Source organism: Microtus oregoni, unplaced genomic scaffold (genome assembly GCF_018167655.1).
Source record: "Microtus oregoni isolate MIOR12 unplaced genomic scaffold, Mior012 000000F_ref0000247, whole genome shotgun sequence".
Classification (NCBI taxonomy): domain Eukaryota; kingdom Metazoa; phylum Chordata; class Mammalia; order Rodentia; family Cricetidae; genus Microtus; species Microtus oregoni.
Window position 1 is genome coordinate 5,100,937 of NW_024543059.1, and position 18,561 is coordinate 5,119,497.

Sequence of the window (18,561 nt, forward strand, 5' to 3'; positions counted from 1 at the left end):
AAGATAAAAATAGCCACTCATTTCATATCCTTAACCCTCATTGTTTTGTTTTCCTTCAATGACTAGACATTATGAATATACATCAATCTTACATCTTGTCATATTGCAAGTTGAATTCTTATTTATATCATTCAAGTTTCAGCTCCATAGCAAATTTAAATTGAGTTTAGGGAACACCATATCACATGTTTTCATTATTGTAAATAATATCTTAGACAAGTACAAATTCAACAGTTTTATTTTGGACATACCATATATGACTGTCAGTATTATAAAAGTTAATATGCATTGATTGTTTATTTTGTACAGGACTCTGAGATAAGGCAAAAATAATAGCATCTGATAATTAAGTCTGGTCCCACCAGGTAATAAAACCTTAGATGCCTCCTATGAAGCATACAACTTATAAAGCCCTCGTATGTCTTATTTTTGCATGATAATATCTGAATGCATACTACAACCATTATGAGTAAGACGATCATGTGGAAAACCTGTCTTTCATACACTGGTAAATGTGTCTCTATCGCTCTTGCTGTGTAATGTTATCTTTGATTACACAATTAATTGTTGAACATTTAATTTGTCTACCCACCAATGAGTGAAACTACTTTGAACTCTAAAGAAATGTGTGTGTGTGTATTCTACAAAAATGTGAACTGCTTATAGGTCAAGCTTCCCTTTCATTTCTTCCTCTTTATTCATTTTTCATTTTTGGCCAATTTAATTATTACCTCACTTAAAACATTAATTGTATGTGTGTAAGAAATTATGGGCACATGTGTCATTGGATAACTTTTGATAATTAATTTTGCCTTCCACTGTATTGAGACAAGCACTGCCCTGTCTGTGTGATTTTGTCCTGTGTACTCCAGCTTGCTGGCCTTTGAGCTGTCAATTGGTTTTCATGTCTCTACCTCCCATCTCACATAGGCATTTTGGGAATCTAGATGCATGCAATCTAGAGCATCAGGGATGTACACAGGATCCAGGGAGCAAACTCAGATTGGCAAGCTTGTTTGGCTACTGTTTTTACCCACTTACTCATATCCCTGAGTTTTGAACAGGGTCTTACTATATAGCTAGGCCCTGAATTTGTAATTCTCCACTCTCAGGTACCCCAAGTGTGGGTAGTTCAAATTTGAATACAGAACCAACTCTTTTTGCATTTTTCAAGTTATTTTTTCATTTCTTTATAGATGATCTATTTTTATATATTTTTGATATATTCATCATGAATTTGATGGCACCACACTTTGCCCAGCCTCTTAAAATCAGAAATACAAGTTTCTTTCACTCTGATAATGGCATCACAGAAAAGTATCTTTCACATGCAATTCTACACATAATTGGATGCCTGGAAGTCTTGGTGTGCTTCTGTGTTTTTAAAAATCACAATATTTTTCGTTTTTCAGATATATGTGACTATTCAAAAATCCCAACATATTGGGCTCATACAAAATAGTTATTTCTTGAAGATAATCCTTGTTAAGAACAGAATATACTAAGCATATCTGTCTAAGTAACCACAACCCTATTCACTCCCTTTTTCTGCCAAAACTGAAGAACTCTTTACCAAGAGAACTTGAAGGTACGTGTAGAAGAAACACTAACAGAGTATGGAAATCCTCAAGGAACATCTTTCCATGCTTATCTACCTGCTCACTAACATGAGCCTGTATCCCAGGCTGCTATTCTGAGAAGAGTGAGCCCCTCTGTATGTAACCAGTTTCCCTAGCGGTAAGACAACAGACTAATCTGCAATACAGTTCCCTGATGGACTTCAAGAGAGTTGTTCAAGTATAGTGTGTTCAACTTTCTTGTCATGTGACTGATGAGAATAATAACTCTCAAGTCTGACATTCAGGCTCTGGGGGTCCCTATGTTTGTTTTCCATTTATGAATGCTTCTAGGTTTTTCTTCTATCTCCATCATACAGCCCTTACTTCAACCACTCATGTGTAGAATAAAACCTCAAATTTTAACCTTGCATTTCCTCTTTATTTTGGGGATATTTGGGAGGTAAGAAGAACATGGAAGACAGGATGTTCCTGCATAGTCATTGTTTCTATTCGTGTGACCCTTGAAGCCTAAGATCCTCTGAAGCCCCTTCTTTCCTATATATCTTATGGATTTTTGATATTTCTTTGGCTGTTCACTTACATTAACTACTGTAAAGACTCATTCTCTTATTATTTTAGCAAGCCTTCTATTTGTTCCCTATGGATTAAGTCTTGATCTAGACAATCTACTTTTTCATTATTTTGCCATACATGTAATTGTGACATGTGAATGTATCTGTCAAATTTCTCAATTTCTTTAAAACTTACCATTTGTGGAACACAGTCCCTGCTCTGTGTGAATTTGGGATTCTTGATGCCTTTCTTAGCTTCATTTGTTGCTGAATCTTTAACTGTGTAACTTGCCACTTTATCTCTCATTCTATTGGCACATACCAAATTTCTTTTTCCCAGAAAGGAGAAGGATAGAGCATATTTGGCTCATTAACATACCTTAATTCATTTCTATCACAAATTACACAGAAAACATTGCAGTCGGAATAGCATTCCACAACTAGGTTTCATTTTTGCCCCCATTTAGAACGTTTTTCTTGCTCTCTTTCTTTCGTAGAATGCACACTGTAGTCGATTTTCTTTGCCTTGCATCCTCTCTCCTTCCCACAAGGACAGAGGCTTTATCTCTTATTTATCATTGATTCCTCAGTATCTCACAGAGTGTCAGTCACACAAAACGTATGTGATGAATATTTATAATGAGTTACAAGAGAATGCCATATGGGGTTACATAAAACATGAAATGAGGCTCTATTTCTATATTCTTAACCTGCTTGCTGAACTTACATGCTTATGCTCCTACTGTAAACTGTAAGCTATTAGGCTCAGCAGAATTTGTAAACAGCCAGCCTGCAGGCTTAATGTTACGCACAATATTGCCTTTCTTTTTCCTTTTTGGCATCCTTCGTACATGGGAGAAAATGTTGCCAACATTTAAGGAGCATAAAACCCAAATCCGAATTTCCACTTCATCTTAAAAGCCCTTAAACCTAAAAACTCAAACCCCAATAGTGCTTTGTGGTCAATCGGATACAGGTGAGAGTGGAGGAATATGTTAGTGATATTGTCCAACTTGATGGGCAATATTTTAGCACCTTCACTCTCTACTGCGTTTTCTAAAAAATGGATATAACGTATAGAATTACTGTGACCAAAAAGTTAACAAATTGGCAGTGTTTACAAAGATATTAATTACCCAGTTTACCTGTAAGATCTGGCACAGGTCAAACATTCCACCAATAAATAAATTACTAATTTGCTGTTGCTGAAATCAGCCAAGGGCTTCTATAATGAAGTTTGGATGTGTTTGTAACTTACTCTAATGAGTGGATTGCTTTCAAATTACCATAATGAATTTGGTGGTTTAGCCAAGGAACGCAGTGAGGTACTGAGTGGTTCACTTACAGATGTTGTCTCTCTGCTACCCATGAGGTTCCATCCAATAGGGTTCAGATATAAAGGACACATTTTTTTTCTCATTAGCAAAGCATCTCTGATGGCTTCTATACCTGCACTACTCTTCTCCACAAAAGATCAGAAGATCCTTCCCTGAATCTTCAGAGCCCTGAACTTTATTTACTTGGGTGGTCATCAGTATAGATATGATCAAGTCCTTACAAAAAGTATGTTCTCTCTTTCAATTTCCATCTAGTCAAGAGATTACATTAATCCTGGAATTTAATGTACACAGTCAGATATTTTTCCAGTCCCTTTTCTTTCCTATATATGCAGATTATTATACAAATACCACTGCAACCTTTGTTTCAGGGTCAAAAGGTCATGTTATAATTGTATGTCTACTCTTTGTTTTACTGCTAATTATCCCTCTGTTAAGCTATTGAACTGGCTACATTATTTTTAAGCCAAATAACCTTTTATATTCATCACTTTGACTATTCAATTGAATGTTAGTTGTACTGTGAATGAGTTTTGATGTATAAGGAGGATAAAATAGGCAAAAGAAGAAAATAAATACCTAAAATACAAAGGAATTTGGAACTATCATGACACAGAGACAGTAGATTCCTCTACTTAGTAATACTGGAATTGATAGAGCAAGAGAAAAGACAGAGTCCCCCAGAGACTTTGGACAAGGGTCACTGTCTTCTTGCACGGGAGTTGGCAGGTAATGAATGCATGTTTCACACAAAAGCCTAGTCATAAGGCTTCCAAACCATGCCTTAGCCAAGCTTTATCGCCGCAGATTGGTGTTACTCTCTATTCTGCTTCTTATCCAAGCAACTAGGCACACAAACTCTGGAAAGCACTGAACTATCATTTCAAGAGATTACTAGGTCATGGTTTATTTTACATAAGAGGGCAGTTCACATCTTTTCAGTTGTGTGTCTTGCTTTGCTTTCTTGATGTTTCTCACCTAATCTATATTTTACCTTGTTTCTCAAATATATCTTAAAAGTTTATCTAAATTCACTAATTTAAAGCTTGAGCTTTTTCACATTGGTACCAAGCATTCAGAGAACAGGGCTTGGTAAAAAACCAGCCAAATATAAACCATAACACTAAATTCAGAGTGGTCCAGGATTAAAAAAATTCTAAGACTTTTATGGTACTTTAATTATGAGGGTTATCCAAGTATAGATAATTCAGCAAGATTAATAAACAAAAAGGATATAAGGGTGGAGACATAGTGAATTAAATCTTTTTAGTGACCCTCTGAATACATGGGCGTTGGGACATTTGGAGCCATAGAATCACCTACTGGCTGGAAATTCATGTCATCACCCAACACAAGAGATTGAAAAGACCTTTGCTAAGTGAAACGCAAATGACAAAGCAAACCTCTCATTCTTTGACATTTCTATTTAGAGTGTCTTTGATCACCAACATATTTTGATTAAATCAAGAGGATAGTATCACCCTGACATGGGGACATCCATTGCTGCCAGAGTACTGACACTTTAACGTGGATTCACCGATGGTTGCATCATTGAAATATGGAAAGAATGAGGTCAAGAGAAACAAGCGGTTTGATAAATCAGACTTAGAGGAAGCAGAATACAGACATGCTGGGAATGAGTAAGTCTGATGCAGTTGCTTAAAATACGGTCTTAGCTCCATCTTCTCTAAATAGGAGTTAGAGAATTTAGGGCATTCCTACGACCCAGGGACTTGGAGTAGATAAATTTTGTAGCTGGGTTATTTCTTTGAGGACTTTGTTAACAGGCAGAGGATACTTAAATTGGACATTTGAGGTAACCTAATATAGAGAACATAGGAAGAGAAACTCCAGGTAGGTTTAGAATTAGGAGCATGGTGGTTTTGTTACCAAAGGCACTAGGGTCAGAGCAATCATGCAGGCATATCTAATAAGCTAGATTGGGCCACACATCTTCAGTTCGCTAACGAAAAGGAAAAATCATTTGAAAAGCAAAAAAAAAATGGTAGATGCGTGTGGTCACAATTAGAGGAGGAACAAGGAGGTTCTGGGTTCCCTCAAGTCCACTGTTGGCATTCTGAACGGAGGTTTGGCCTCCATTAGAAAGTGGCAAGCATCAGCAAGTGATCCAGGTTAAGGTGTGGTCTTAGTTTTCTCCCATTACAGTATCTCTCACGCATTGTCTGACAAGTCAAAGCTTTGTGAAATCTTTTTTTAGGAGACAACTTACTCCCCCATTTGGCACCAATGGTTAGCATTGACTTCTCCTGGCATGAGAAGTTAAAGGGAAGTTCCAATTTCTTGTAGTTCATTGTCTCACACTGCTGATAGCTGAAAGGAGCGGGTGTGGGGGCTAGTATCTCTTTAAAATGTCTTAATTTATCTCAGGGTTACAGTTTACGCTATTTTACGATGTAGCTTTGAACTGATTACCACGACTCATTTGAGAGTTGTCTCCAATCTTTGTTTCAGCTCTCCATCACGCTGGCAAAAGAAGATACAGTGCCTTGGCAAGAGCTGAATTGAAATCATGTAGGAATAGAGGCATGGCTTCCCTGGAGCTCCAATTGCATTTGCTCTGAGCAAAACATCCCTCAATATCTTTGAATGCTTAATGTGGAATGGCTGCTAGGCTGAGCTAGGTTTACTGATTAAACACAGTGAGCAATCAATAAAGGCAACAGGTTTTATTCATACTGCGTGTGCTGAGTTCTGTTCCTCCAGCACAGAGATAGAAAAGAGAAGCTGCTAACACAAACCCTAAGGATACAGAACATTAACATCCTGGTATCCTAAAGATTATATGTGCCTCAAGGGTCCTGATGACTTAAAGGTCATGCATCCACTGTTGACTTCATCTTTAGCTATCCCTTATTCCAAATATTAATCGTGAGCTTTTACTGAGCAGTTGATGCAGGTCTTCTCATTGAATGGGAATATAGCATACTGATCACTGCTTTGGATCTTATGCAAAATCACATTTGATAAGACCTACTTGTGTCTGTAGGAATGTAAAACAGATTTGAATCAGATCTAACATCCTATGTGACAACTCAGTACCTTTCCAAAAGCCTTGCATTCAGGCAATTGGAAAAAGTCTTATAAGTTATAAATTGTGATTTGTTTGGTCATTCATTACTCTTTTGTATATGCCTAATTCCTTTTGAGGAGGGATCTTCAGGGAAGCTAACTAGAAGTTAGTTTTGCTCAATTATAGGTGAATACTCTCAAGCCTCCAGGATTAGCCCAGACTGCTTATGTTTTCCATGTTTTTATTGTCTTTGAGTCTAAATTCTGCTTTATCTACTATTCAGCATAGCGATTTTCAAAAATTCTTGCGAAATTCTCTCATCTTGTGAAGACAATGAGCATATCATATCCAAAGTTGTAAAGACAGGGCACACAAAGCTTCATATGGGAAACTGAAGAAGAGATTGCTTGAAGTTCCACAATCTAAAGCAAAATAAACAAAGCAAAAAAAAAAAAATTCCAGCAACAGATGCCAAGGCAACTACACAGTCAGAGGAAGCAGCCAACTTACAAAGTAGGTTTACAGTTACTTCATCCTGAATGCAATGTTTTCTGCAGAGCTGATAAAGGAACACATTTTGTAACTAGGCAGCCTGAGCTAAAAGTCTTGAAAGAGGTGTTGGGCAGTTAGTTAAAGCACCCTGAGCCCACTCCCTTCATGTGAAGAAAGCATTAAAGAGAAACCAGCTTCCTGGTCTTATGCTGAGACCAAGTTCTTACATACATTGTGGCAGTATGTGGTAAAATGATTTAGTAGATTCTCCTTTGTATTCTCCCATCCCCCATTGATTACACATAACATGCCTCTAGTTCTCTGTCTTCGGTTCACAGGACTAGGCATATTCTAGTTTGAGAATCATGAATACACTGATAGCAACCATTTGTGCATGGTGCATTTGTCTTCCAGGTCCTCACTCCTTATTCCCAGACACGGCAATTTATTCTACACTTGCTTCAACGAATAGAGTAGAAAGGTATTTTCTCAAGTTGTCTACCTCTAGGGAAATGGGCTCTATTTGCTTTTGGATTTAGTAAGCCTTCTTCCTCTGGGCTGTTAATTTTTTCCTTGCCTTAAAAAAATAAAAATAAATATAAACTCTACCAATTTGCCCATGCCTTCTAGGCATTTCTGCTGTCCAGGACACAGTGATAGATTTTAACACAGCAGCAACAGCTGGAGAATTTTGCATTTTCCTCTGAGAGATCCCAATGGTTGGTAATACTGAAAATAAAGACATTTTATGCATCTCCCTAACGTGCTTCTCTGCCATCCTTATGGCTGGTTTCTTTGCCCACACCGCTTGAGCAGAGGTCTCTTAATACAATGTTTGCAAAACAGCTGGGGAAATGCTTAGTTATAAAGGACTGCAGAAGCAGCTTTGATTGTTATTAATGAAACCACCTCACCATTTGGCACAGTGTCTGGTGTCTTTGGAGTGCTGTACACAGTAATGTCTGCCTGAGGTATGCTTTGTCCCCTTGCAATTCAGTGCCAATTAAAACAATAAGTAAGCAGAATGAGTGGTAGAAAGTAGAGAAAGGATAACTTTTCTTCCTGGTCAGAAAAAGAGGAGGCTGGCTAGGACAGAGAAGATGAGAACTCAGATGTAAACATTTTCCTTTCTCACAGTACCAATTTTATCCATTTTTATTTTTGTTCTTGTTCAGTGGGGGAAGGGGTAGGCTTTGCCACAAGATTGCAATTACAGCCAATTGAGGTGTTCCTATTTTCACATACTACAGACTATACCTTTTAAAAAGTCTAACTTCCCTTTTATTGTTCTGGCAGAATCCTGGTATTTAATCCATTCAGTAAAATGGGGGAGGGTGCATTATCTTTATCTTATGGGAGAGAACAAAAAATATCAAATTAACTCTAGATAAGTAAAAACTACAAACTGCATCAGTATTCCATGTCATGCTGAGAACAATGGGAATAAATTTTACCAGTTAAGCAGGACATCAATAGGGATGCTGAGGCAGACAAACATAGGAGTAGCTTAGCAATCTGAGAATCTGTTTGGTTTGGACAACAAACACATCTTCATCATCAACAAAGCACCTATTTACCTGTTGAGAATCTGGGGCCCACACGTGCATGGAAGTACATATATACTCTTCTTTAGAAAGTGGAAATGTTACTCCCCTTAACCAACTCATGATAACAATTCATTCCTATTCAAATGTGTTCCTGGATATCTTGAATTGGAAAAGAAGGACTTTGTGTGGTAATAACTGTATCCTCTGATTGAACTTTCATGATGAATCCCCTATTCAGCTTAGTATGCCTATGAATAATTGGTTTTGAATATAATTAAAATCAGATATCTCATGGGTGATGAAGAAAAGCATACATAACCCAAATCAGTTAGTCAAAACAGAAATGTTCATGTTACAAGCCTAGCTACCATCTCCCTCCTTAGATATCACAAAAGAATGCTCCAAACAAGTCCTCAAGTGCTCTTTCCCATTCTGGTCTCTCTGTTTAAAACTTGTACATTCACTTTCCTTTTAATACAACTTCTCCCTGATTTACCTCTTGATATGAATCTTTTTCTAGTTTTTTGAACAAGGATCAAGAATCTGGCCATCCTTGGTTTAGACAGCAGGGATCTGATTCCAATGATATACACAATTAATTGTGTTCTTTTTAAACTCTTAGTGCAGGAAAATAACCCACAAAAATTTAGCATCTTAAAATAGCTATCAATAGTAAATGACATTGTTTTCATGAGACTTCAACCATCTGGTTAAATTGTCCCAGATTATAAAAAATTCAGGAAAGTTCATGAAAAATAAATCAGGCATCCCTCAAAGTATTTGTCTAGTGGACATGTGTTTTAGAACTCCTATCAAAACTCAAGAATGTTAATATGGATCATAGTCTGGAGTTAAAATGAAGACATTGGCTTTTGTATCACCTCATATTAACTACTTACAGACTTCCTATACATATACACAGATATACACAATATAAGCTGATAAACTGAGAACCTATTCATTATCTGTTCAAGTATAAAGTTGGTGGTCTATCTATCATCTATCTATCTATCATCTGTCTATCTATCTATCTATCTATCTATCTACCTACCTACCTATCTATCTCTGCCATCTGTCTGCCCACCTATATACCTGTAATTATATACAATGCAGATATAGCTATGAGCTATGATTGCTGAATTTTTGGCATCCACACTCATGAAAATAATTTTTTAAATACAAGCTGAATATACAAGCTCACAGAAAGAAATGAGGAAATAGACTATAAAAGGATTATAAAACCTTGGGGGTCAATAGAGTCTTTGTGTAAGAAATCAGGTGAAACACACTATTAGAAAATGAGACTGTCTTTTTTTTTAATTTTAATTTTATTTTTTTTAATTTATTTATTTATTAAAGATTTCTGTCTCTCCACAGCACATTACTACAATCATAGCTCAATGCAATTTTATATACTTTAGAGCCTAGGAATTTACATATCTTGGAATAGGAAAGGGGTTTGTTTTAATCATAGGTAAATTAAATTAACCACTGGCAAAGAGTGTATTGTTCACTTAATTTTTTATATGAACTTTTAAAAACTGTTTATACTTCATATTTATAAGCTGATGTGTTTGGAGATATGTATTTTCCCTTTTATTAAAAACCACAATATTGCCCCCCACCAAAAAAAAAAGAAAGAAAATGAGACTGTCAAGGCAAATGAAGGCTCAGCACATCACACTGAGAAACAAAGCATGTGCCAATCATCACGTGCATCTTGTTCTTAGGATGTGTCTCCATATTTTCCCAGTCTTTGACAGATGAACTAAGTGCTTACCTGTTGGTATTTTAGGAATTCATAGTTCGGGTTATGATGACAGAGGAACTGCGGGGTAAGAGTAAACTGCAGTACACATGTCCTATGCCATGTTCACTATAAGCAGAATTCAGTTGTTTCATAATAGAACAACCACATGACTGCCTCTCTCTACTGTGTTTGTTTTAATTTATTTAGCTCAACCTGACATATTATTTATGTATTTGTTGCCTGCCTCCTCACAGTGAATTTAATATCTTGAGAAGAGGACTTTTGTTCACCTTTACTATATCTTCAGTTTCTAAAACAAGAATTGGAAACATTACGTTTGTCTTTTCAGGTCTAGGTTACCTCATTCAATATAATATTTTCTAAATCCATCCATTCTCCTGCAAATTTCAAGATGTATTTTTTCCACTGTATAGTACTCCATTGTGTAAATGTACCACAATTTCCTTATTCATTCTTCAGTTGAGGGGCATTTAGGTTGTTTCTAGGTATGGCAAATAATGTTGTGATGAACATAGTTGGGCACATGTCCTTGTGGTATGACTGAGTATCCTTTAGGTATATATCCAAAAGTAGTATTGCTGGGTCTTGAGGTAGGTTATTTCCTAATTTTCTGATGAGTGACTTTTAGATATAAAGCAAAGATAAACAAGCCTACAATTCACAATTCCAAAGAACCTAAACAACAAAGAGAGAGACATACATGGATCCAATCTACATGGGAAGTAGGAAAAGACAAGATCTCCTGAGTAAATTGGGAGTATGGGGACCACTAAAGTGGGCAGAAAGAAAGCGGGGAGGAAGAGAAGGAACTGGAGAAAAATATATAACTCAATAAAAACAATTTTTAAAAAGAATTGAACTAATTGCTGTTAATATAAAGTCATAATTGGAACTAACAAGGCTTTTCATATGGATTATAGCAGCTCAGGGAGAAGTGAATCAATAAGATAGAGAGGTTTTTGTACCCAAGGGAAAATATTTACTTTCAACACAGTGTCTGGTAATTCTTGTTTATACTCCAGAAAGATACTTATACACTGTAAGGAGATCAATACATGGAATCGAGGAAGCAATGTGAGTGCTATTAGAGACATCGTTCTTAATTTCCTAACTTTTATGTCAAAAATTACTTAACCATTTTAGAATTGTTTCTCCTAATAATAATAATAATAAATACCATTTATTCTAAATATTCTAAATAATATTTATTATTATTAAAATTCTAAAGGGCATAAATGAAAGAAAACTGAACCATACATATCTGCACTTGGTATAATGAAGCAAAAGAATTTATTCTCTTTCTCTCATGGCTCGATACACTCTCTGTGATACTGATTTTAAGGACCTGCTGACTCTCCCCTTGCCTGTCAAATCCTCTTGCACTAACCCTACTCAGGGCCATGCCACTTATCAATACAAAGACAATGTAATAATTTTAAGGTGCCCAGATCAGAGTTTCTGTCTGTAGCAGTTGGAAGGCTGAGACTGCTTACTTCTGACATGAACGAAAGTTAGTAAGACTCAGGCCCAAATATCAATTATTTTCTATTCCTATGAAGTGATTAAAAATTTTAAATAGTATCTAGATTGCTGGTAAAAAGACTATATAATGAAAGACCAGTTGGGGCGGATATTATCAATGGTAATAGTTCTCATTGGTCAAGGTTTTATTTTTCTAATAGTTGCAGAAAATTTGTTAATCATAAATTTCTCTACAATGTACATAAACAGCAGTCAGGACAAATTCAGATTATTGACCTCTCTATCATCTATATGTCTGTCTTTCTTCCTGTCTGTCTGTATGTTTATCTATCTACCATCTCTGTCTAGCTACCTGCTCCCACAGAAAAGGTTGGCAAAATAATATCACATATTTCACGATTCCTATTATTCCTGGATTCAACACATTCTATATTTAATGGAACAAGTATTAGTGTTATGCATTTTGTAGAAATTTATTGAGTATATGAAGGGATTACAGAAATATCTGAGACAACAGTATTTTTCCCTAAACAAGGTTTAGGATATTTCCTAGGGACATATATTAAATAAGAATGTTTTCAATGTTTTGTTTGTTGGGCCAATAAACACATTTTCTCCAATTTTAATGAGATGCAAAACAAAGAATGATTGTTGACAAGTTTTACCATGATAGATCATATCCCTTATATATCCTATATATTTATATTTCAATATAGAAATCTGCCTTTACTCTCTCATGTCTGAAATCCTGACACATAAGACCTCACTCTATTCATCCCCCTGTGATGTTTCAAAATTGACAAATATAGCTCTCCGTGTGTGTTTGATTTAAAAAAAAAGTACAAATAAAATATTTAGCGAATGAGTCCACTGAATTCATAATAAATGAAAAGATAAATTATATATAATGGAACTTTTTTCTTTATAACAGTGGCTTCAAGTTTTAGACACATCTTGATGTGTTCCCTGATTTTGAAAAAAAGACTCTAACTTACACATGATGAACACTGACTTAGTATAAATTTAAGGTAGATGTCTCTTTAGTTAGAGTACATGAGATCTAGTATTAACTTATTTTGGGGAAGACTCTAATTTGCACGATGTAGACTTTTCAACTCAAAAGGACTACAAAAGCAGCACCTACACATTAGTTAGGAAGAGTACATTAATTAGTTAATATAAAACAGCTAAATCATTTTTATCTCACACATGTCTCTTTGTGAGTACTGTGGAAATGTCACTGAACTTTTACCTAATGAGAACTCAGTGGTAATTTCTGCTTTTCAGGCTTGTCATTGTATAAATGACAAAACTTGCTAACATCTCGGTTTTTAATTTTTAAAGTTGATGTTACCCACCAATGAGGCCAAACACTCAGGTTAAAGTGAATAATGAATGTTAATTAGCATATCTGTCAGCCCACTGTAGTTCACAACTCATGTGAAGAATGAAATCAAATGTGTGTGGAATTACAAAGAAGCGCATAGAAACAAGAGGCAAAAAAAAAGCAAACAAACTTTCACTTTGGAGGTATCGCAGACAGATAGAGAAGCAAGGAATAAATTTTAAAACTACTGTATTTCCAAGCCAAAAAAAAAAAAAAAAAGAGCAAAGAGCTCGGAACCTTAACTTTCAGAAGAGAATAATTAAAAGATACATATCCTATGCATTATTGGTTAGACCTTTCATCAGTGTCGCCCACGAGACCTCTAATTGCTGTAACCTTTACAGACACTCGGCAGGCAAGGTGTGCTCAGAGCTTTACAGATACCCATACCCTGGGCCTTAGCAACCTAGTCAAATAAGATGAACATACAACAAACCCAACAACAACAGAGACCTAAGCAATTGTTGTGTATCAAGTTTTTATGCATATTAAATTTTAATGACATTAAGTGGAGAGATAAAAAAGATTCAAATGATACTTGATAGGGACTTCTTTTTAAAACAGACATTTAATAGGAGAAATAATTATGTGGCTCTAGAGTTACGACTATATAGTCTTTTATTTCTAAGTTGGACATCATGATGAAGTTTAAAAAATTATTTTTATTAATTAATTCATTCAAAGTTCTATATCATCTGATTTCTGTGTTCCTTGGACATTGCCTTTTCCCTCATACAGCCATCAGTCACCCTCATTTTGGGAGACTGAGGACCCCAGTTTGTCCTGGCAGGTTAGGTCTCTGGACTATATTGAAGATCTACTCTGAGCTTTTTCCCTAATAAAACTTGGGGAGTCTTGTGTGTAGTCTAGAGGTGCTATTTGGATACATGAACTGGAGTTTCTGAAATGGTTTTGGCCACCTCTCAGCAAGATTGGGGTGATAATAGCTAGCATGACATGAAAGATGTTGTATTTTATTAACTGTCATCTTCATCTATGGCAAGAAACACAGTTCCTACTTAAGGACATGTGGATTCTTATAATCTGAACTATTTAACATAGGGACATCAGCTAAAAGTTGAAGATAAGAAAAATATGCATTTTAACACTTTAAACTTTGAAACTGTAGATTATTTCTATTCTTGATATGAATTATTTTGATCAAACAGTTTTAATTTTATGATTATTTTAACAAAATCAAGAAATAAGACTCACTATGTTCTGAAGCTCTCACTATTATTATTCCCATTACCTAAAGTACACTGTACTCTACTTGTGGGTAGTCCTTAGTGTTTATATATAAATCATGAGTACTTAATAAATCACTATTTACTTATTGCCAAGTCTGATCAATAATTGATTAACAAAAATAGATAGGCAAAAGAGAACTGCGCATTGGAGTTGTCCTTCATCATTCACCATATGTAACCCTCACGTTATCCACAACATGTAGCATAAAATTCAATATGGCCTTCATTATCCGCAATAGTAAGCCTGCTTCTTTTCTAGAAACACTGGCCACTTGGCTTCCTATTGTGGGATGAACAGTACACTCAAACAGACATGACTTTTGTGTTTTTAGTTTTGACCTTAAATAAATAAAGACTGCTTCTTTCACAGCAAAGCTTAGAAAAGTGTCTTTTTTTATAAAGCATAATTTTTTATTGATTCTTGGGAATTTCACATCATGTCCCTCAATCCTGTTCACCTCCCAGTCCCGCCATATCCACACCTTACACCATGCAGCATCACTATCAAAAGAAACCCCCCACAATAAATCAATTTAAAAACAGAGCAAAACAAGAAGCCCGAGACCTCTTCGTTCATCCTACTGGGTTCTGTGGGGTGACACACAGTATAACCTTTGGTTCAATCAACTCCACCAAAAAAAGTGTTCATGGCAGAGAGTAATTGGTCCGGTTTAAGGTCTCTGGCACACCATAATCCCTGGACCCTCACTGAAACTCCTCTGGCATACCCTGCTGTTACCCCGAGTCTTGGTGATCTTACAGTTATAATTCCACAGGACCAACCCATCACACACTCCACCAGGTCATAAATGGGGTAGATATAAGGGTGGGCCAACCTAAGACCTGGGATGTGGATTCGGGCAGTAGCTAAGCTGGTTGATCTGGGCCACTGGGACCATTCACTTCAGGCAAGGGGCAGAGCCAGCTCTCCCATACCATGGTGATGGGTCCAGAGTGTAAGTGTTTGAGGAAGTTCTCCAATGGGGATGGAGCCAGATTTCCTGTTGTAGTCTCCAGCATGGGACAAGGTCGGCTATCCCATATCCAGCAAGGATAGGGTCAGCTCAGCCCTGACCTCAGATTTCTAGTACCTATGAACCCTGTGGCAACACAGGTCATTGACATCATCACAGACCCCAGCTACAGTAGGAACACAAATCCAGATATGCCGACTTTATCCAAGATCAGTCAACTAGAAAGTTGTTGCTATCAACATTCATATTCTACTTAACATATTGGAAGATTATATTCTTTCTTACTGGTCCACATGAGAGTAAAGACAAAACAGACAGTCCCAAAATGGTTACACTGTGCAGAATGCTGCTGTTTTATAGTATCAAGGTCCTCTGCCTGCCAAGGTGACCAGCTACCTTGTCATGGGGAGGCAGGGGAAACTATGTTTCTTCCTTTTTTTTCCTTCCTGGAAACATAAAACTAATTAAAAAAAATAAAAGCTTATAAAAATGAAAATACCAAGAACAGTTGGTTTATATAATTAAATAACGTGTAGAGCAACCCTTGGCGGCAGTGTTGAGAGCCATTGTCGGTGGCAAGGTCACTGCCTCTGTGGAGGAGCTGGTTTCCAGGGTGCATAGGCAACTGCTTGGCCTAGCAGTTCTGCTGGTATTCAGAGAGCAATGGAAAGCTCCCTGAAGTTCATCCTGCTTCTCCTGCCTGAGTACCAAAAACCGCCCAACAGTGCCAGTTGCCTGGACCAGCTGCTATCCCTATCCAGGGTCTGGGCCAACCACGCCTTCCTGGGTTGCAGTTATAATAAAGGCCTTTTATACAAGGTAATGAAATTTCTGATGGAACTGAAGTGGAAGATCTGCCACACTTTACAACCAGAAATGAATTAATAAAAAGACATGAAAGTTAAGGCAGATTTACCATATTTCCACCCCCTGGGAGAGGCTTACAAAGGAGGCTTGGGCAGAAGGAAGAGAACCCTGGCAGCGCTTTGAGCGTCCTAACATTTGCAACGCAGAAACAGTTGGAATGGAAAGGGATGTATCTACAAGGATTTCAAAGAAATCTTCATTCCTCCAGAACCTGATACTGTAACAGTATATCTGCTATAAAAGTACATGTGCTACTAAGATTTATGTTTTCATAAATGACAAACTCTGAAATTTCATCCACCTTGTCCAAACAAAACTTTGTCTGAAAACCCTTTTATGTTTATATAATAATGACAGCTGATAAATTTTATAATTTTATACTTTTAGCAGAGAATCTTTGAGTGTAACTCTTGTTTTTGCCCCATGCCCACCCATCTTTGTCCTTCTGAGGCAAACCAGATTCTCCATGTCCTCATTTCTACCTGAACCCCATCTACACTTGTACCTCACTGCTCATGGCCACTGAAGGATTGTGGGCTAACAGACTGCTTCACTGCAGAAACTCATTGCTGGACTCTCAGATCTTTGTGCAAGGAATGAGAATCATGTTAAAGGCCCGAAATAGGTGAACTAAATCATATAAACTAGGTAGCTTACAAGAAAGCATGTGATCTCATTTTAAAATTCACTGCAGGACAGATATGTAGCTCAGTGATAGAGGGTTGCTTAGCATGATTGAGGTCCTGGGCTTGGTCTCCAGTATTACAGAGAGAGAAATAACTGTCGTGGGCCTCGCCAGAGGAACAACAAGTTGCAATTGAAACTCCAGGTGTTGACCCAACAAAAGGGAATCCTCTGATGAGCCAGTCTCATTTAGGCAAGGCCACTGGACTACAGACCCCAGAATGTCTTTTCCTTCTGCTGTGTCTTTACATGTTTGCTGCGGCTCCCTTTCTCTGGTATCTAGCATGGTGTTAGTGTACGTGGGGAGATCTCTACTGCCTACGATATAATATGATTATCATTTGGAAACATCCTATTCTACTGGGCGTTTTTATGTGTGAATTGCCAAAAAATGACCCCACCGAAGTTGTATTGCCCAATTTAATAAAAATAATAACACATAGAATTTTGATAAATAAAAATAAACACAAGGATATGTTTCACAGCCAGAGTCTGTGAGTCTCACCTACTAAGCTGCATGGATTGTAGCTCAAGTTGATGACTAACAATTGAGTTCCAATAGCCCAGCTGGTTTAAATTCTTTTAATCTTAATGTCAGGAGATATGTTCACAGGTCTCAGAGTGCATCACAGCTGAAACAAAGCTGTGAAAACAATAAAGTTAGACAAAGATGCTCTTGTTAAATTACTTTGAGGTGAAAAACCAAAGAAGACAATCTAAAGTTTTAGAAAGGCACATAGGTGAATGCGGAACTCTTTAAGTTCAGGGAACAAGAACAAAGCAGCCAAATTATTACTGGCTTATGCATTCTCCTTGCTAAGTTTGGGTAATGACCAAAGGTGATGTTTATCTATTTCTGTCCTCAATCTCCTAGTATAAAAAACTATTAATGAATGGCCTAAAATTTTAAAGTAGAGCTGACTGATTCTTTTTCATATGTAAAAGTTTAGGTTTGCGATTTCTTTAAGATTCCTTATAAAAATTACCTTTCAAGGTAAGTAACAAAGAAATTGGCCTTTTCTTTGTTACTGCAAAATGCAACCTGCCAGTACAAGACCTGACAAGAACACCTTGCTTGCCCATGGTTAATCTATAACAGGTTGCTTGGGTATGAATGTATGTGGGTTCTTGGGATAATTTATCTTTCACTTGTAATGTATGAAATGTTTAGTCACGTGAGGGAGATGAAAACATGTTTTTCCCTATATTCATTCACTCAAGAAATGAAATGCAACTGCTTTGACTCCTGAGCTGCCTGGAAGATTCTGTTGGGGTATAAAAGCTGTAAAACAACATGGGACAGAGGAGAGAGAATAAGGAAGAATAGAAATAAAGATGGAAACCATGAAGAGAGTTTGTGAATGTCTTTTTCCCTAACTCCCTCACATAGAAAAGTTTAACCTCACTGACTCCATGAATTCCTATCAAAGCCCCGAGCTACTGGATGTTGGTCCCCAAGACAGCAACAAATAACTAGTCGATTTAAAAACTGCTGTAAGCAAACACACCTTTGTCCCATCAGATAGCAGATTTCTAGGCTCCTTATGTCACCCAGGCTTTCCATGTGCCTACGTTCTCTTTGTTTCATAGAGGTTTTCCACCTTAGAG

General features: G+C 36.8%; 1 pseudogene; it reads left to right on the forward strand.

Moving 5' to 3' along the window:
• Nucleotides 1-5,007: 5,007 nt before the first annotated feature.
• Nucleotides 5,008-16,307, forward strand: LOC121453239 (annotated as a pseudogene).
• The last annotated feature ends 2,254 nt before the right edge of the window (nt 16,308-18,561 follow it).